This window comes from Rhinopithecus roxellana, chromosome 19, assembly GCF_007565055.1.
Source record: "Rhinopithecus roxellana isolate Shanxi Qingling chromosome 19, ASM756505v1, whole genome shotgun sequence".
Taxonomy (NCBI): domain Eukaryota; kingdom Metazoa; phylum Chordata; class Mammalia; order Primates; family Cercopithecidae; genus Rhinopithecus; species Rhinopithecus roxellana.
The window spans coordinates 24,851,725-24,873,037 of record NC_044567.1 but is presented as its reverse complement, the minus strand read 5'-3'; the positions used below and the strand labels follow the sequence as shown (position 1 = coordinate 24,873,037).

Below are 21,313 nucleotides of genomic sequence, written 5' to 3'. Positions count from 1 at the left end.
CCAAACGCTGCATGTTCTCACTCATAGGTGGGAACTGAGCAGTGAGATCACTTGGACTTGGGAAGGGGAACATCACACACCGGGGCCTATCACGGGGAGGGGAGAGGGGGGAGGCGGAGGGGGGGGGGGAGGGATTGCACTGGGAGTTATACCTGATGTAAATGACGAGTTGATGGGTGCTGACGAGTTGATGGGTGCAGCACACCAACATGGCACAAGTATACATATGTAACAAACCTGCATGTTATGCACATGTACCCTAGAACTTAAAGTATAAAAAAAAAAAAAAAAACACACACACACACACAAAAAAAGAAAACTGGTTAAAAAAAAAAAAAAAAAAAAAAAAAAAAAAAAAAAAAAGGCCGGGCGCGGTGGCTCAAGCCTGTAATCCCAGCACTTTGGGAGGCCGAGACGGGCGGATCACGAGGTCAGGAGATCGAGACCATCCTGGCTAATACGGTGAAACCCCGTCTCTACTAAAAAATACAAAAAACTAGCCCGGCGACGAGGCGGGCGCCTGTAGTCCCAGCTACTCGGGAGGCTGAGGCAGGAGAATGGCGTGAACCCGGGAGGCGGAGCTTGCAGTGAGCTGAGAACCGGCCACTGCACTCCAGCCTGGGCGGCAGAGCAAGACTCTGTCTCAGAAAAAAAAAAAAAAAAAAAAAAAAAAGTGTGTTGGCTGGGCACGGTGGCTCATGCCTGTAATCCCAGCACTATGGGAGGCCGAGGCGGGCAGATCACAAGGTCAGGAGGTCAAGACCAGCCTGACCAACATGGTGAAACCCCGTTTCTACTAAAAATACAAAAATACTAAAAATACAAAATTACAAACATTACTAAAACTACTAAAAATACAAAAATTAGCCAGGCAGGGTGGTGCACAACTGTAATCCCAGATACTCAGGAGGCTGAGGCCGAGATCGCACCACTGCACTCCAGCCTGGGCAACAGAGTGAGAGTCTCCCTCCAAAAAAAAAAAAAAAAAAAAAGTATATTGCTTTTTAATCACAAATTATAAGAAACTCTCTATATTAATTCAAAGAAATAGTACGTGCTCAGATGCGCCCTGCTCCAGGAAAGCCTTCTTTGCGTCCTTCCCTTTCTCTCTTCCCAGTATAGGTACCTCTCTTCTATGCTTCTGAAATACCATGTGCATCTAATCATATTGCATATACGCATATTATGTATTTATTTGTTTAGGCTCATCATTGCATATTATATGTTTATTTGTCTGCTTCCTCCATGTCATTATGAGCTCTTTGAAGGCAAAGAATGTGATATATTCTTTTTGTATATATAGGAGTGAGCAAAGGCACATAAATGTTCAATAAATTTTTTTTTGAAAGAAAAAGAAAGAGATTGAGAGAGAGAATACTGTGTTTATTCTTTGAAACCATACTTTTTTTTCCTTCCAGGACAGGAAGCAGATAAATCATACATTTCATTATCAGGACTTTTGACTGCTCTGAACTGATTTCAAGAATAAATGCCTTGTCTGAATCCAGTATCTGATGTGGTTTAAAAGCACAAAAATATGCTCCTTTGGTAGTGCAAATTGATTCAATAATTCCATAGCGATCGTCGGGATAAAGCACATTTAAGCCACGTAGTTCACTGAGTTTATGTGTTTTAAAGTGAAATTTTCAAGTCAGAATTCTAACAGAGAAAGGCAAAAATTTTTAAATATTGACTTCTAGAAGCTTGAATTCAATTAGGCTTGTTTTGCTAAGAAAAATTTTTACTCAAAACTCATTAGAAAATGCAAAGAAACTCATTAGAAGATGTATATGTTATGTACATTTAAAAAATCTCCTAGAATGGAAAGCTATTACTTTTTATTTCACATGCATCAATTCTCTCATTTTAGATATGAAACATTTAAAAATAGTTTCCATTTCATCTTTAATTTGATTTAGCCCTGATTTTGTAGACTTTCTCAACATTCTGTGATTATTGCATCAGGACAATGAAATATTCCAAAACAACTATTTTATAAAACAATTAAACTTCTGGAAAACTAACCTATGTTTTTCTTCCGTTATGTCACTTCAAATGTTGATTATTGAAAACTTTCTCAGTGCTTTTAATGCTTACTAATCAATTATTTTATAAGAATTTATCAAGAAAAAAATTATTCCAAAGTATTACTGTAAAATAAAGCCTTGGGTAAAAAACATATTTGGATATTTGTGACAAGTAAAACAGAAATTCCAGCCTTCAAAACAGATTAGCTTTGGCAAAGAAACATCTTGCTGAATGTAGACATTCAGCATCCTCTCTCTATAAGAACAACTTATGTTAGAATCTGTTGTTGCATATAAAAGTCTTATTTGAGTGGAAACTTGTACATCTGTCAAATGAAACTTTGTGGAAAAGATCAATTCATTTTAGGAAAAGAAGTAAAATTAATAAGCAGAAAAAATAGCTTAGAAAAAAAGCAGTGTACGTTCATTAGCAACTTGGATTCAGACAATTTGTCAAAGGAAGCTGCTACTTTTATTTATGAAACTGGGGCAAAATGTTGGCAGTCTTGCAGGGTCATTTTACTTGGAATCATGGACCGTTGAAGCAAAACTGGATCTTAGACATCATCTGGGTCAGGGATTCTCTATTTTTATTACGCATGGGAGGATTACCTGAGAAGCTTTTTTTTTTTGAGACAGAGTCTCACTCTTGTTGCCCAGGCTGGAGTGCAATGGCATAGTCTCAGCTCACTGCAACCTCCACCTCCCAGATTCAAGTGAGTCTCCTGCCTCAGCCTCCTGAGTAGCTGGGATTACAGGCATGCGCCACCACGCTCAGCTAATTTTGTATTTTTAGTAGAGACGGGGTTTCTCCATGTTAGTCAGGCTGGTCTTGAACTCCCGACCTCAGGTGATCCACCCACTTCTGCCTCCCAAAATGTTGGGATTACAGGCGTGAGCCACCATGCCTGGCTGAGAAGCTTTTTAAAAAGCCTACACTCAGACCCTGCCCCCTTGCTCCCCCTTTGTTCTTCCCAACTCAATTGGTTTGGCTTAGGGCTCAAAATCAGGTTTTTTTTGTCTTTGTTTTTGTTTTTTTTTAATTGTGGCAAAATATACAAAACATACCATTTACCATATTAATCATTTGTAAAGTGTACACTTTAGTGTTATTAAGTGCACTTATGTTGTTGTGCAACCGTCACCACCACCCATCTCCAGAACTTCCTTCATTTTCCCAAATAGAAACTCCGTGCCTATTAAACAGTAACTCCCTATTCTCCCCTCCCCAACCCCTGACAGCCACCATTCTACTTCCTGTCTCTATGAATTCGACCGTGCTAGGTAGCGCATATAAATGGAATCATACACTATTTGTCCTTTTGTTTATGCTTATTTCACTTAGCGTAATGTCTTCAAGACTCATCCATGTTGTAGTATGTACCAGAATTTTCTTCCTCTGAAAAGGCAGAATAATATTCTATTGAATAGATATACCACATTTTATTTATCCATTCATCTGCTGATGGACATTTTGATTATTTCCACTTTTTGGCTACCGTGAATAATGCCTCCATGAACACAGATACACAAATATCGGTTTGAATCCCTGTTCTCAATTTTTTGGGGCATATACCTAGAAGTGAAATTGCTGGATCATATGGTAATTCTGTGTTTAATTTTTTGAGGAACTGACATAGTTTTCTACAGCAGCTTCACATTTTTACACACCCATCAGCAATGCAGAATGATTCCAGTTTCTCAGCATCCTCTCCAACTTAAGTGAAATTTTAATCTTTATTTATGTAATCCTTGATATTAACAACTTTTCTAACCCTCTCATCTTTAATTGTGCTATATTTCTAAGTTGCATGGTCCTTTTATAGAGAGGCAAGGTCTTGCTCGGTCATCCAGACTGGAGTCCAGTGGAATGATCATAGCTCACTACAGCCTTGAACTCCTGGGTTTAAGAGATCCTTCTGCCTCAGCCTACCAAGTAGCTAGGACTACAGATATGCATCACCATGTCCATCTAATTTTTAAAAAAGAATTTCCTTAGAGGTGGAGTTTTGCTTTGTTGCCCAGGCTGGTCTGAAACTCCTAGCCTCAAGCAATCCTCCCACCTTGGCCTCCAAAAGTGCTGGGATTACAGGCATGAGCCACCCGGCCTGGCCACAAATATTTAAGTTCTTATTCTTCTATCTTCAACAGATACCTTCTCTGATTATAAAAGCAACACAGTATATAATTACCAAAAACCTACAAGTCACATAATCCACATTTTTCCAGGCTTCACAAAGTTGAGAGTACTAATGGGGCCATATTAACAGTAATACCTGAAAACTTGCTGGCTTTTACTCCCAGGCAAATCTTTCCTTCTGCTCTGCCTTGCCTTTTTCGGGGAAGTTCCCAGAAAATCTAAACTTGAGTGGCGGGGGGGCGGGGTGGGGGGGGGTACAGTCACTGATGTAATTTCCCAGACAGCCACTGGAGGGCAGCAGCTCCCTTTCACCCCCTGACCCCAGCCCTGAAGAGGATGCTGCCATCAGGCCCAGAGCTTTCTTGAAGCAGCAAACTCTCAAAGTCATTGCATGGAAACTCTACGGAAACAGGGGGACTATCCCTCTTCCCAACTCTTGGTCACACGTTGTGACCTGGGTTTCATAAAGTCCTATGTGGAAACAAGCACATGTCAGAGTCCAAGCTTAATAGCTGATTGAGAATGTGATAAACAGCAAGATGACCCTGACAGCCTGCAGCTGGCAGCTAACTAGTCTATAGCGTTCCCTCATGCAAGATAAGCAGTTTTCACAGAATAACAACGATAATCATATAAGGTCACTCTGTAACCATGGTGGGACAAGACAATAACAAGATTGCAACTTACTCAATCTGAACATGAACACAGACGAACACATTAAACAATCACAAAAATAACCAAATACCCACCCTGTTGTAGTCACACGAGTGACTCTAGCCTCCCAGGTAAAAATTAAGATACCTAATCATCAGGCTGGGTGCAGCGGCTCACGCCTGTAATCCCAGCACTTTGGGAGGCTGAGGCAGGTAGATCACGGGGTCAAGAGATTGAGACCATCCTGGACAACATGGTGAAACCCTGTCTCTACTAAAAACACAAAATTAGCTGGGCGTGGTGGTGTGCGCCTGTAGTCCCAGCTACTCGGGAGGCTGAGGCAGGAGAATCGCTTGAACCTGGGAGGCAGAGGTTGCGGTGAGCCGAGTTCACGCCACTGAACTCTAGCCTGGGCAACAGAGCGAGACTCCATCTCAAAAAAAAAAAAAAAAAGGTTGCACTTTGATGTCTGCAGCAACCTCTTGTTAGTATTTATCTTATCTAGTGAAGTATTTCTTTTTATTTTAACTACTGCCTGAAAGACACTGCTGTGATACATTAATTTTTGATGTAAGTAGGTGCATAGCTATAATGAAACATCATAATCATCTTCATACATGCTGAGAAGATAATCTTGAAATCTATATTATATAAATATTGTCACTTCAATTTATTGTGTACAATTAATGAAGTTTAAAACTATGAGTTCTGAGTAAAATTTACAGTATTTTGTTTTTCCTTTAAGAAGAAGGCTGAATTTATCACAGACTTTTTTGGAATAGCTATTGTAGATAGGAGTCATTGTCAACTTTATGAATCAGCTAAGTGAGAAACGTATTAAATTATTTTTTCTATTAACCTGAATTATCTTAATTGGCTCCATCAAACACACCAGATAAATATTCAACCCTCAAATTGGCTTTCCTATTTAGAAGATGAAAGCAAACAATGAGAGTAGTTTCTGTTAAAAATGCAATTCCATTTAAAATAAAAGCAGCTGTCTGTTAACTATCATGCCATCAAAATTAGGCTATCACTGCATGTAATTACTTTTAAAATGAAAATTAAAGTTTTGGCCGGGCGCGGTGGCTCAAGCCTGTAATCCCAGCACTTTGGGAGGCCGAGACGGGCGGATCACAAGGTCAGGAGATCGAGACCATCCTGGCTAACACGGTGAAACCCCGTCTCTACTAAAAAGTACAAAAAACTAGCCGGGCGAGGTGGCGGCGCCTGTAGTCCCAGCTACTCGGGAGGCTGAGGCAGGAGAATGGCATAAACCCAGGAGGCGGAGCTTGCAGTGAGCTGAGATCTGGCCACTGCACTCCAGCTTGGGCGACAGAGCGAGACTCCGTCTCAAAAAAAAAAAAAAAAAAAAAAAAAAAAAAAAAAAAAAAAGAAAATTAAAGTTTCAATTATTTTCTTTTATTCAGTGAGGTTAAAAGACATTTTCCGGCCGGGCGCGGTGGCTCAAGCCTGTAATCCCAGCACTTTGGGAGGCCGAGGCGGGTGGATCACGAGGTCAGGAGATCGAGACCATCCTGGCTAACACAGTGAAACCCCGTCTCTACTAAAAAATACAAAAAACTAGCCGGGCGAGGTGGCGGGCGCCTGTAGTCCCAGCTACTCGGGAGGCTGAGGCAGGAGAATGGCGGGAACCCGGGAGGCGGAGCTTGCAGTGAGCTGAGATCCGGCCACTGCACTCCAGCCTGGGCGACAGAGCGAGACTCCGCCTCAAAAAAAAAAAAAAAAAGACATTTTCCCTCTCCAATTTTTAAAGTATATTTTTTAATAAAGAAAAATCAAAATGCCAAAAAAATTTTTTTTTTTTTTTTTTGAGACAGAGTCTTGCTTTGTCACCCAGGCAGGCTGGAGTGCAGTGGCGCCATCTCAGTTCACTGCAAGCTCTGCCTCCCAGGTTCACACCATTCTCCTGCCTCAGCCTCCTGAGTAGCTGGGACTACAGGCGCCCGCCACTATGCCCGGCTAATGTTTTGTATTTTTTGGTAGAGACAGAGTTTCACTGTATTAGCCAGGATGGTCTCAATCTCCTGACCTCGTGATCCGCCTGCCTCGGCCTCCCAGAGTGCTGGGATTACAGGCATGAGCCACCGCGCCCGGCCAAAATGCCAAAATTTTTAAAGGATAAAATGAAGAATATTAAGCAGTCATTTATTGTTGCCTAATATTAATAAACCTACTGAGCTTAAAATGTATTTGAATTATTTCAAATGGAATCATTTTTCCTAGACTGTGTGCTCTCTGAGGGTAGGATGATGTTTTGTTTCTCCATGGTTTCAAGCTTTATCCAGAAAACAGGGTTGTCGAATATTCTATATGAATTGTTGTTTGAACTTCAAGAAACTTCTTGTATGGCCACAAAAGTAATATCATCTATACACTTGTAAGAAAATATTAATATATTTTAGTGAATTGAGTTGCATGTGTGTAGATAGATACAAACACACAATATTTTAGAAATAAACAAATCCAACCAGGCACGGTGGCTCATGCCTGTAATCCCAGCACTTTGGGAGGTTGAGGCGGACTGATCACCTGAGGTCAGGAGTTTGCGACCAGCAAGGCCAACATGGCAAAACCCTGTCTCTACTAAAAATACAAAAATACGAAACTTACAGGCGTGGTGGCACATGCCTGTAATCCCAGCTACTCGGGAGGCTGAGGCAGGAGAATTGCTTGAACCCAGGAGGCGGAGGTTGCAGTGAACCGAGATTGTGCCATTATACTCCAGCGTGGGTGACAGAGTGAGACTCTGTCTCAAAAAAGAAAGAACAAAAACAAAAAACAAACAAAAAAACCAAATCCAGTGGAGCAGGGCTTCCCAGACTTTCTCATGTCATGAGAAAAAAATAATAATAATAAATAAATAAATAAAAATATGTGTGTGTGTGTGTATATATATATATATATATATATATATATATATGAATGATAATAGTTGAACAGCACATTGGGGTAAATTGACAAGACTGCTCTCAGCAGAAGGCAATAACCCAGGGCAGGCACTGCGCACCTGAGACATCCACCAGCACTCCTGAGAGTTTAAGTGTTCAGAAATGTGCTGGAGCCAGCTCCTACCAGCTCCCAAGAGCCAACTGTGTACATATCTTCCCCAATCCGCACTTAATGACAGCTTGTTGGCAGTCTGAAATTGTCTGTGGTAGGAGTACTTACACCACGGAAATAAAAACAATTATTGAATGCAGGCTGGGCCCAATGGCTCACCTCTATAATCCTAGCACTTTGGGAGGCTGAGGCAGGAGGATCACTTGAGCCCAGGAGTTTGAGGCCAGCCTAGGCTACATAATAAGACTCTATCTCTAAAAAGTAAGATAAAATTAACAAATGCTACAAATCAAGGCTTTTTTCCTGGAGAGCTGGTTGTTACACATGTACTTTCACCTTATTGACCCAAGGGAAGGGGTCTATACCTTGGCACATTTATAACTCGCTTGTGGCATACCTGTTGGGCAGCTCTGCAAAAAAGTCTTGTTTTTTTGTTTGTTTGTTTGTTTTGTTTTGTTTTTTTACTCTCCAAATAAAAGTGGTTTTTGTTTGTTTTGTTTGTTTTTTCAAGACAGAGTCTTGCTCTGTCGCCCAGACTGGAATGCAGTGGTACAATCTCAGCTCACTGCAACCTCCACCTCCTGGATTCCAGCAATTCTGCCTCAGTCTTCCAAGTAGCTGGGATTACAGGCGTGTGCCACCATGTCTGGCTAATTTTTGTATTTTTAGTAGAGATGGGGTTTTGCCATGTTGGCCAAGCTGGTCTCAAAGTCCTGACCTCAAGTGATCCTCCCACCTCGGCCTCCCAAAGTGCTAGGATTACGGATGTGAGCCACCGTGCCTGGCCCAAATACAAGTTTTTTATACAAATTGTACCAGGTAGCTGCTCTGTAATTTGATTTTATTATGTAGAATAAAAATTTAAAGGCTGGGCATGGTGGCTCACTTCTGCAGTCCCAGCACTTTGGGAGGCCAAGGTGGGCAGATCACCTGAGGTCAGGAGTTCAAGTGCAGCCTGGCCAACATGGCAAAACTCCGTCTCTACTGAAAATACAAAAAAATTTAGCCAGGCATGGTGGCGAGTGCCTGTAATTCCAGCTGTTTGGGAGGCTGAGGCAAGGGAATTGCTTGAATCCGGGAGGCGGAGGTTGCAGTGAGCCAAGATGGTGCCACTACACTCCAGCCTGGAGGACAGATACTCAGTCTCAAAAAACAAACAAACAAACAAACATTTAAAACATTCTGTGTCAAGCTTGAGTAAAATAAATTTTAGAGTAAATCCACCTTGAGGCTAGAACATCATGTGTAAACACTGGCAACTAACTATAGATAAGACAATATGGAGGGAGGAAAACCTCAGTGAAATTTAAGTTTTGTCCAGTCACCTTACTAATGAAGCCCAGTTCACAAATCCCATACTCTCAACAGAGCTGTCAGTACATTCTCAGTTCTGTAGCCCCCTAAATACAAATAGGTGAGAAAGAAAGTTCTTATCATTAAAAAACAGAGACCAAAATAAATGAACAGGACAACAAAATGTAGAGGTATTGAGATAATGCAAGAAGTAAAATAAATAAATAATAAAACTGTTAAAGACGTCTTCAGAGAGATAAGAGAAGATACACACTTATGAAATAATACAGAGCCCTTGGAAATTGAACACATAGCAGGAGCAAAAACTTTAATAAAGGAATTGGAAGATGAAGTTGAAGACTCTTTAGAAAGAAGAAAAAAAAGACAAGAAGTTGGAAATTGAAGAGAAAAAAAAATAAGGAAGCTATTGGATCACGGCAGATTGTCCAATATCTGCCTATAATGTGAAATCCTCCATGGCAAGGATGTTGTATGTTTGATCATTGCGTAGAATAGAACCAGACACACAATAGGCCATCAATAAATAGTTCTGCAAGAAATCAATTCCCGGAGTGTAAGGATCCACTCAGAACAAGAATGGGGAAAGACTCATGCCAACACACACAACTGTGAAACTTCAGAACATCAGAGACAAAGGGATCTTCAAAGCTTCTGAAGAGGAGAAAAAACACGTATTTAAGGATCAAGAGTCAGATTGGCTTTGAACTCTACAACAGCAAAGTTGGAAACATTATATACCAGTAAGGAGACATCCTGTACTTTTTATACATTCTTTCAAATGCCCAATGATACAGAGAAATCTTTTTCATCCATGACCAATGACAGAGCAATCTTGAGTATCTTGCAAGATTACACCTTATTTGCAAGCACATATGTGAACTAAATTCTTTCAAAATATTGTCATCAAGAAAGGTTAGCAAAGCAAGTTAACGTCTAAAGTTTTGTGGCTTGATATTAACTCCTTGGTGCTAAGTTAAAATGAAATCTGTTTATTATTCAGTCTATTTTGTGTTCCTTCACTGCATGCAATTGCAACAAGTAGACATTGGAGGCAAAAAGTAAAATTACATAACACAAAATAGACTCTCAAATGTTCCTCCAACAAAGCAGAAGCTAATAATGCTTACCTCTGGTCAGTATTCGCGTGGTGACCAGGGTTAGTGGTACTGCCATGAGGCTCCATGTGGCTGGATTGTTGATATTTTCTATCAACTGTAAGTGATAGAAACTCAACTCAATCTAGTTTTAGCAACAGAGAATGCATAGGCTCCTGGAAATGGGAAGTCCAAGGGGTGGGTCCTGCTTCAGGCATAACTGGATCTAAGAGTACAAATCATGTCATGGGATCTCTCCTTTTACCTTTCTCTTCACTGCTCTTCTGTTTTCTCTGTGTGGCTTCATTTCCAGGCAGGCTGTCTCCATATGGAAGCAAAGATGACCAGCAAACAGCTCAGGCTTACGTTTTCCTCATGGCTAGCAATTCAACTCTTGCTTTCCTAGCATTTGCATCCATCTTTGGAAAGAATTTAGATTATGTCACTTGCTTCTTCCTTGACCAATTGTGTGGTAGGGAGAATTAGGCACTCTGATTGGGCTGCCTGGTTCATAAACTGATGAGATTTGTTTTAGGGCCAGATGGTTGGTATCTGTGGGGAGAGAAAGGATACAGAAGTTGGGAATCAAGCAGGTTCTGGATTTAAACCCATGTATCTGACAGACCCACCTAAATCCCATAGAGTGGGAGGGTGATAACTTTCAAAAGAAGAGGATCAGAAAAGACTCCTCCCCATCATCTCCCCTCAAAATAACAGATGATCACTTCCATGAGATTTTCCCTAGGAGTCAAAATTCCTCACGCTGTAAGATACTAAATAAAATGCAATCGTTTTAAGAAGAGCATACTTGAGAAAATTATCACCTTGAAATGATGGATGGCTTAATTAGAATTTAAAAAAGAAAAAAAACGCAACCCACAGCATTATCCAAATTACTTGAGGTATAACATACAAACTCTTTGGTTTCTAGGAGATATGTAAATGATTCACTTGTATTTTTAATTTGTAAGTAAATGGTGCCAGGTTTCCAGACAGAAACTGAAGCCAAATCTTTATCCATGGAACTTCACAGTGAGAGGCACATCTTAGAGATGAATACAAAGCAATAATACAAATTATCCTTATCTAAATTTGCCCCAATATTGTACCTCTTGTGCTCTGGTCATGATACTCCCACAGCTCTGGGTGTTTCAAATTAGATGTGGATTCTTCCCCCTTTTTTTTTTTTTTTGAGACAGGATCTCACTCTGTTGACCAGGCTGGAGTGCAGTGGCATGATCACAGCCCACCGCAGCCTTGACCTCCCAGGCTTAAGCAATCCTTCCACTTCAGCCTCCAGAGCAGCTGGGACTACAAGCATGCACCACCATGCCTGCCTAATTTTTGTATTTTCAGTAGATACGGGGTTTTGCCATGTTGCCTAGGCTGGTCTTGAACTTCAGGGCTCAAGTGATTCACCCGCCTCAGCCTCCCAAAGTGCTGGGATTACAGGTGTGAGCCATCACGCCCAGCCTCTTATTTTTAAAACATCTCGTTTATTGTACTTTATAGCTTCAGAATTGATCTGATCAAAATACACGCTATTCAACTTGCAGAGTAAAATCTTTCCTTGTGTCTATCAGAACCTGTCTAACTCCCTACTTCTATATCCTTCGTCTCCCAACAGATACCAACATTCCAGCCCCTAAAACAAATCTCAGCCCCAGGAGGGCACTCAGGTCCGTCATCCAGAGATTTGGCACACACAGTCATACTCATTGCTAGACTAGCTCTGACATGCTGCAATAACTGGACTTCCTACTTGTCTCCAAGACCAGGCCTTCTGGTAACCAGTTTTTGTAACTACATCCCTGTCTGTTCCCTGTGCCTGGATCCCTGACTTAGAAACCTACTGAGAACCACACTTTCTCTAGACCCGGAGGCCTGCCTTGTTCTTACCAGTCTCTATTCTTATCATACCTAGGGACAGAAGGTGTGCTCCACAACTTCAGCCTAAATATCTGACAGATAACTTTCCACATTTGGAGATCTATGCAGGGAAACACTTAACATCTACCATCTGAGACATTCCATCTTCTTTGTATTGAGATGACAGGTACTGATTTTTCTTCCTTCCTTCCTTTCTTTCTTTCTTTTTTTTTTTTGAGATGGTGTCTTGCTCTGTCACCCAGGCTGGAGTTCAGTGGTGCGATCTCAGCTCACTGCAACCTCTGCCTCCCGGGTTCAAGCGATTCTCCTGCCTCAGCCTCCTGATAGGTGGGATTATGGGCATGTGTCACCACAACCAGCTAATTTTTGTATTTTTAGTAGAGACGGGGTATCACCACATTGGCCAGACTTGTCTTGAACTCCTGACCTCAGGTGATCCATCCACCTTGGCCTCCCAAGTGGTGGGATTACAGGTGTGAGCCACTGAGACTGGCTTTTTTTTTTCTTTTTTCTTTTTTTGTGCCAGAGTCACACTCTGTTGCCCAGGCAGCAGTGCAATGACTCGATCTCGGTTCACTGCAGCTTTGACCTACCTGGGTTCAGGAGATCCTCCCACCTCAGCCTCCTGAGTAGCTGGGACCACAGGCTTGTACCACCACACCTGGCTAGTTTTTGTATTTTTTGTAGAGACAGGGTTTCTCCATGTTGCCCAGGCTATGGGTACTGACTTTTCTTGGATTGTTACCTAATGTCTCTTGCTGTACCTCCCCAAGGTTGATATACCCTCCCCGACACCTGTGCCCATCGCTGTCCCTTTCCATGCCTATTTTACCTTGGTGGAGGAACTCTTCCAGTTCTTGCTCCTCTCTACACCTCTAAGGAAAGCAAGATTATTTCTCATCCTGCTGCAGTTTCTCAATAACCTGAGTTTCATTTCATGAAAAAAATTACTCTTTAGGAAGAGTATTTTAACTGGGTGCTGGGAAAGTAAAGCATGTAACTTTTACACTTCTTTTGTGCTGCTCTCATAAGACAATTTATCCTTAACTTCCTTTATTATTACAAATTTGGTCATTTTTGTCTCTTCAACATCTGTTTTCTCCTCCCCACCCCACCCCCATCACCACCTTTTTTTTAAAATACAGAATCTCACTCTGTCACACAGGCTGGAGTCCAGTGGCATGATCTCAGCTCACTGCAACCTCTGCCTCCTGGGTTCAAGTGATTCTTGTGCCTCAGCCTCTCAAGTAGCTGGGATTACAGGCACACACCACACGCTTGGCTTATTTTTGTGTTTTTAGTAGAGACGGGGTTTCACCATGTTGTCCAGGCTAGTCTTGAACTTCTGGCCTCAAATGATCCGCCTGTCTTGGCCTCCCAAAGTGCTGGGATCACAGGCATGAGCCACAGTGTCCAGCTCTTTTCCTCCCCTTATTTTGATAATTGAGTGCCCCTTACTATGTGGGAACTAACTCTTACCCATTTTATCCATAGACTTTCCCTAGGATTTGATGTGTACATGTTTGGAGAGAAAAGCTGTGGTACTTAGGCTATACTGGAGCTATCTTCCCTGACCTTTGAAGTCACCCTGAAGAAAGCTTGAAGGCACCAAGAAATCAGGGAACGAAGTCAAGTAGAGATGACAAAGAAGAGGCAGAAAGTCGTAATGACACACACAACCCTGTCCTTCCCAGTATGTGAGCCAGTAAACTACTTTTTTTTTTTTTTTTTTTGCTTTGCTTAAGCTACTTTGAGTTGAATTTTTGTCCTTATAATGAAGAGTCCCAACTAATATAGCCCCGTATTTCAAGAAATTCACATATCTGGCCAGGCACAGTGGCTCATGTCCGTAATCCCAGCACTTTGGGGGGCCTAGGTGGGTGGATCACCTGAGGTCAGTAGTTCGAGACCAACCTGACCAATATGGTGTAACCTGGCCTCTACTTAAAATACAAAAATTAGCCAGGTGTGGTGGGGTGCACCTGTAGTCCGAGCTACTCGGGAGGCTGAGACAGGAGAACTGTTTGAACCTGGGAGGCGGAGGTTGCAGTGATCCAAGATCTCTCCACTGAACTCCAGCCTGGGCGACACAGCGAGACTCCAGCTTCAAAAAAAAAAGAAAGAAAGAAATTCACATATCTAACCAAAATCCACATGTTAGGGATCTGAGGGCTAAGCTCTTCTTTTTCTTTCCCTTCAAGCTCTATCCCACCCCTCTGAAAGCAGATCTGGGGAGAGTTTCCTTATAACTTGTGTTGAAGCAATGTGGCTTAAGCCCAAAGCTGAAGTAGGGCTTTCACTGATTCTATTCACATCCAGGCTTTCCAATCTATCTTTAGAAAGAGTTGGCTCTGCCAGGAAGACACTCCTTAAGCCAGTGGTGCATAGGATCAAGATCTGTTTAATAAACCCTAGCCCTGCAGAAGAGAGAGCATAGCAAGCATATATGTGAGACAGCAAGTCCCCTTTTCAATGCCCGGCTCCTGGTTCCTGCTTCTAATGGCTTGTCCTGATGTCACCAATCAGGAAAGTCACTCATCTTTCCCTGAAGGAGGAGCAGGCAAGGATAGTGCACTGCGGACCCCCTGGGAGTCTATTTCTAAAAGTCTCCTTTTTGTCTGTGGATATGGAAATATTAAGGAGAGTCACTCCCTCCCCCTCCCCATTTCTTGGGTTCTGATCCCCTTTCCTCTGCTAATAGCACCTCATCCTAATTCTTCCCGTACTACTCTTAGTACTGTACCTGGAAGGGTTGGTTTGAAGAGAAAACCCATCAGAATGGACCAATCAGAACCCATCTCTGAACTGTCCACATCAATTTCAACCTTCTGTGTTGGTTTCCTTAGGTAACACCATCTTCAAAGTCACTTTTCTTTCCTAAGGGCCTCTGTATAAGCTGTTTCCCTGTGAAATATGTTTCCTTATCATCTCACTTGAGTAGCTTCTTTGTCTCCCTTTAGACCTCGACTTAAATATGACTTCCGCAACTCAAACTTACCCCTTCAGAGAGGTCTTCCCAGTCCGTTCTATTTAAACCAGGGCTTCCGTTTGGATTCTCCATCTCAACCCTTTGTTTGTTTCACAACTGAAAGGAACAATTACTATGTTTTAAATATGGACTGACATAAGAAAATGAAACATATTTGCTGCTAAAAATTAAGTTGAAGAAGTACATTGAACCATCTTGTAAAAATATATTTTAAAATATTCAATAGGAGAAAAATTGTGCCAAACCTGGACTGGGATGGAATATTTTTTGGAATACAATTCACAAGCTCCTTCTGGGGAGAGAATTGCATTCCTGATAAAATACTTAAGGAATTTTTCTGAACTTTAAATTACGACATGTTCTGGGAAAACCAATCACCCGGCCATTTAACCGGGTAGAGTGACCTTAAACAAACATTCTTTTGTATCTAATCTGAAAGTGATTAACCTTTCTGTTTTCCTATAAAATATTTCTGCCAAGAGTGAATCTTTGGATTGGTCTGCTAGAGGCCTTTTTCTTGCAGTCAGATTGTAATAAAACATTGTAATTTGCTTATAACTAAATTGCCTGAAAAAGTTTTGCTTTTTTACTTTTTAATTTTTATTTACTTATTTATTTACTTTTGAGACAGAGTTTAATTTTTTTTTTTTTTTTTTTTTTTTTTGAGACTGAGTCTCACTCTGTTGCCCAGGCTGGAGTGCAATGATGTGATCTCGGCTCACTGCAAGCTCTGCCTCCTGGATTCAGGCCATTCTCCTGCCTCAGCCTCCCGAGTAGCTGGAACTACAGACACCCGCCACCACACCTGGCTAATTTTTTGTATTTTTAGTAGAGACAGGGTTTCACTGTGTTAGCCAGGATGGTCTCAATCTCCTAACCTTGTGATCCGCCCTCCTCGGCCTCCCAAAGTGCTGGGATTACAGGCGTGAGCTATCGTGCCCGGCCTAGAGACAGAGTTTTTATTCTTGTTGCCCAGGCTGGAGTGCAATGGCGCGGTCTCAGCTCACTGCAACCTCCGCCTCCTGGGTTCATGTGATTCTCCTGCCTCAGCCTCCTAAGTAGCTGGGATTACAGGCGCCCACCACCATGCCTGGCTAAATTTTGTATTTTTAGTAGAGACGGGGTTTCACCATGTTGGTCAGGCTCCTGACCTTTGGTGATCCACCTGCCTTGGCCTCCCAAAATGCTGCGATTACAGGTATGAGCCACCGCACCTGGCCAGTTTTGCTTTTTTAAAAATAACAGCAACAACAACATACATTACAGTGTCTTTACACACTATATTTATTCATAACTTCTTTTGGGTCTTGTCCTCACACTAGACTATATAGTGTTAAACTATAAGCTACAATAAGACAACGAGCAGGTTTGTATTACTTGGTGTTTATCCCTAGGAACAACTTAGCACAGTACCTGGCAAACAATGGGAGCTGTAGTGATATTTGTTAAGCTGATGAGTAATAAGTGAATGAATTAAATTTAAATGTGTGCACATTTGCAGACTAGATGAATTTAAACACAAATGAGTGTGCATCTCCTCTTTGTCTGTGACAAATAAACATGAAAGAATGGAGTCCTTCCTTTCCCCTCTCTGATCTGTAATGTGAACATACCTGAGCCTCCTCGGCACTCTGTGATTCCCTAGGAAGGCCACTCTCAAATGTCATCTCATCCAAACAATGCAAATTCCACTACAAAAACACTGGAGAGTAATGAATGTTTTTATTGAAGGTTTCAAGGGAGACAGAAGAGGAAGTTATGAAATACACCACTAGCAGCACCTTTTAAATTCTTACCTGAGGCAAGGCGTGGTGGCTCACACCTGTAACGCCAGCACTTTGGGAGGTCATGGCAGGCGGATCACCTGAGGTTGGGAGTTTGAGACCAGCCTGACCAACATGGAGAAACCCCGTCTCTACTAAAAATACAAAAAATTAGCTGGGCATGGTGGCGCATGCCTGTAATCCCAGCTACTTGGGAGGTTGAGGCAGGAGAATGGCTTGAACCTTGGAGGTGGAGGTTGCAGTGAGCCGAGGTCACGCCACTGCACTCCAGCCTCGGCAACAAGACTGAAACTCTGTCTCAAAACAAACAAACAATTCTTACCTGAAGCATTTCTCTCTCCCTAGAGAGAGAGAGCCACACACCTTTCTCTCTCTCTCAATCTCTCTTTCTTTTTTTTTTTTTTTTTTCAGATGGTATCTCGTTTTGTCACCCAGGCTGGAGTGCAGTGGTATGATCTTAGCTCTCTGCAATCCCTGCCTCCTGGGCTCAAATGATCCTCCTACCTCAGCCTCCTGAGTAGGTGGGAGCACAGATGCGCACCACCATGCTCAGCTAAATTTGTATTTGTTGTACAGACGGGGTTTCATCATGTTGCCCAGGCCAGTCTCGAACTCCTGAACTTAAGTGATCTGCCCACCTTAACCTCTGAAAGTGCTGGGATTACAGGTGTGAGCCACCATTCCCGGCCTCTGTCTTCTTTCTCTCAAATCTGTTGAGCCTCCCTCCCTGTCTTTGACCCTCATACTTCCTCTCCCTCTCCTCTTTTTCCCCATTATCTTCCCCTGTAGGTCTCTTTCCTTTTCTGAAGTGAAACAAGTGACCCCCTTCTGGGTTCTTCAGTTTGCATCTCTACTTCCTCAGTAAATACTCTAAAGAAAAGTTTTTCTTTAGGATACACAATTAATAGAATATGGGAAAGAGGAAGGGATGACAAATAATCATTTTTCTTTCTCTTTTTCATATTCCTTCTGTTTAAGATTACACAAAGTGGGGCGGCGGATTAATTGAGTACGTAAAACAGTAGTGCATTTAGTGCAAAACAATACAAACTATACCAACAAGACTGGGCGTGGTGGCTTACCCCTCTAATCCCAGCACTTTGGGAGGCCGAGGTGGGTGAAGCACTTGAGCCCAGGAGTTCAAGACCAGCCTGGGCAACATGGCAAAATCCCGTCTCTCCAAAAAAATAAATTAATACAAAATAGGCAGGCATGGTGGTGTGTGCCTGTAGTCCCAGCTACTTGGGAGGCTGAGGTGGGAAGATCACCTGGGCCCAGTTAGTCGAAGCTACAGTGAACCTGGGTTGTGCCACTGCACTCCAGCTACGGTGACAGAGCAAGACCCTGTCTCAAAAAAACAAAACAAAATGATGTATATATAGTTTTGTTTTATGTTTATAACTTATAAATATATATATTTATAAGCGTGTGTGTGTGTATGTGTGTGTGTGTATATATACACACCAAAATATGAAGCCTGTACTCAAGAGGTCTGCAGGGACAATCCTGTGTAACTAGGCAGATTGTCCTTTGGGGGCACTAAAAGTATTAAATGATTTGTCTTGGCTTTCATTTGTGCCAAACTTGCTAGTTATGTCATTAGCAACTCAACTTGTTAAGGCTTCTCTATGTAACTTCTAAAAGAATGCATTTGTCTACCTAAAGAAAGAAACTGAGGCAAAATTAATATAGAGAGTTTATTTGGGCCAAGGTTGAGGACTGCAGCCTGGAAATACTTCCTAGTCACCTTGGGAAGTGCTCCAGAGAACAAAGGAGAGGCTTACGCTTTTAAAGAAAAAATAATGAATCAGGAGATGGGGTGATGACAAAAGTTGTTTGTGAGGAATTTTCATTGGTGTACAGAAATAATATTGATTAATGATTGGCAATATACATTGCCGAACTATAGAGTATGAGTTATGGTGTCCAGTGTATGGCATTGTTAGGTTAATTTATAGCTACTTGGGGTCAGTAAATCTAGAGCCCAAATAACAAGTAGCTTCATGAAGTGATTACCTTTTTCAAGGGGGAGTGAAGCGTGACTCTTGTCACATTTCAGTGCTCTGGGCCTGATAATTTAAAGCGGAGCTTGCATTTCTCAGATAAAAAATTTCTTTTCTTTCTCACATTGCAGATACCATCTGTACAATTTTTTTTTTTTTTTTTTTTTTTTTTTTTAGATGGAGTCTTGCTTGGTTGCCCAGGCCCAGGCAGGAATGCAGCGGCACAATCTCGGCTCACTACAACCTCTGCCCCCTGGGTTCAAGCAATTCTCCTGCCTCAGCCTCCCTAGTATCTGGGATTACAGGCGCCCGCTACCATGCCCGGCTAATTTTTGTATTTTTAGTGGAGACGGGGTTTTGCCATGTTGGCCAGGCTGGTCTTGAACTCCTGACCTCAAGTGATCTGCCCACCTTGGCCTCCCAAAGTGCTGAGATTACAGGCATGAGCCACTGTGCTCGGCCCATCTGTATGATTTTTTAAGTCACTTAATGCTCTCATTTAAGGGGTCTTTTATTGCCTTCCAGATGCAACCTTTCTTCATTAAAAAAACAGCCTGGGCAACATGGTGAAACCCCATCTCTACAAAAACATACAAAAATTAGCCCGGCATGGTGGTGGGCGCCTGTAGTTCGAGCTACTCAGGAGGCTGAGGTGGGAGAATCGCTTGAGCCCAGGAGGCGGAGGTCACAGTGAGCCAAGATCATGCCACCGCACTCCAGCCTAGGTGAAAGAGTGAGACCTCATTTCAAAAACAAATAAATAAAAATTAAAATAAAAAAAATTGCTAAATCCTTCATTGGATGAGGATGCAATAGGCCTCTTGCAGGTGCAGGCCTTCTTTTTGCCAGTGTGGGCTGCCAATTATATGAATATAGGTCTAAGGAGGCTAGAGAAGGAATTTTCAGCATTACAACATTCAAGCAAATGTTCAATGTCCAACCAAATAGCTAATTCTATATGGGACAAAAATAGATGGAAATGTGTTATTTGTAGTTCAACTTGTGCTTGCTTTTTTTTAAACTTAGCAAAGAACTTATTTCATTTTTATATCCTGCTCTATTCTCCACAGTGACTTAAAAACACATTATAGAAACTTTAAAAATAGAATTTGTTATTCGCAGTGGCCCAAAAGGGATATTTAAAAGAGCCTAAAAGCAAAATATAATGTAATTCACTGTAGTGCTGCTTTTAGTGTAACTTGGGACTTTTTTGAAAAAAAGATACAGACTGTTTTTTTTTTTTTTTCTGATTGTAAAAGATGTCTATTGTGAAAAAAATGTTTAAATTCATGAAATAAAAATCATCAGTAATCCCCAAACCACAGATAATCCCTATTGACATTTTGGGATATTTCCTTTCATCTTTTTTTCTAGGGACAGGGACAGTTACAAGAGTGTACAACCTGTGAAGTCACACAGGGCCCCTATTCAGAAGGGTTCTACACTTGATTTGAGGTTCTGTTGTTGCCTTCTTAAAATTCTTAATAATTTTGAACTGCATTTTCATTTTGCACTGGGCCCTGCAAATTACACAGCCAGTTCTGTCTACAGATGATGCACACACACACACTAATTATATATATACGTAACATATACATGTAAGATATATATTATATATAATATGTACATTATATTTACTGTCTTTTTTTCTTTTTTATGTTCAGTCTCCATAGAGACTGTCAAAAATTGCCAATGCCAACTATATTTCAAGTCATTATGGTGGGGTATTGGGAGAAGTTTTCAATTAGCAATAATAGCACCTCAGATAAACCTCATTGGCTACAATACTGCCACTGCACAAAACTGTAAATGTTATTTTTAATACATACTATTTCATCATATGGAAACATAACCATTTATTTAACTATGTCCCTATTTTGTTTTAAATTTAAAATTTTTTAAATTTTGTTTTAAATTTTGTACTGTTATAAATAATGATGAGAAACATGTTTTTACATTAATTAAAAATATATTTCTGGATCCTTTCCTTACCCCTTATACGAAGATTAATTCAAGATGGATTAGAGACTTAAATGTTAGACCTAATACCATAAAAACCCTAGAAGAAAATCTAGGTAGTACCATTCAGGACATAGGCATGGGCAAGGACTTCATGTCTAAAACACCAAAAGCAACGGCAGCAAAAGCAAAAATTGACAAATGGGATCTAATTAAACTAAAGAGCTTTTGCACAGCAAAAGAAACTACCATCAGAGTGAACAGGCAACCTACAGAATGGGAGAAAATTTTTGCAACCTACTCATCTGACAAAGGGCTAATATCCAGAATCTACAAAGAACTCAAACAAATATACGAGAAAAAAACAAACAACCC

The 21,313-nt window shown here is 41.4% G+C and overlaps 1 long non-coding RNA gene and 1 other non-coding gene across 2 annotated transcripts in view; both read right to left on the bottom strand.

Annotated features, from left to right (window-relative positions):
• The window catches only part of LOC104672950, a 102,521-nt gene extending 91,779 nt beyond the window's left edge, over positions 1 to 10,742 (bottom strand). The window contains exon 1 of the long non-coding RNA XR_749463.2: positions 10,347 to 10,742. This is a non-coding gene — a long non-coding RNA (uncharacterized LOC104672950). The remainder of the gene's footprint in view (positions 1 to 10,346) is intronic.
• A 9,901-nt stretch (positions 10,743 to 20,643) lies between these two features.
• Positions 20,644 to 20,784, bottom strand: LOC115895091. Its single transcript, XR_004055283.1, has one exon. It is a non-coding gene; the product is annotated as a U4 spliceosomal RNA (small nuclear RNA).
• Between the last annotated feature and the right edge of the window lie 529 nt (positions 20,785 to 21,313).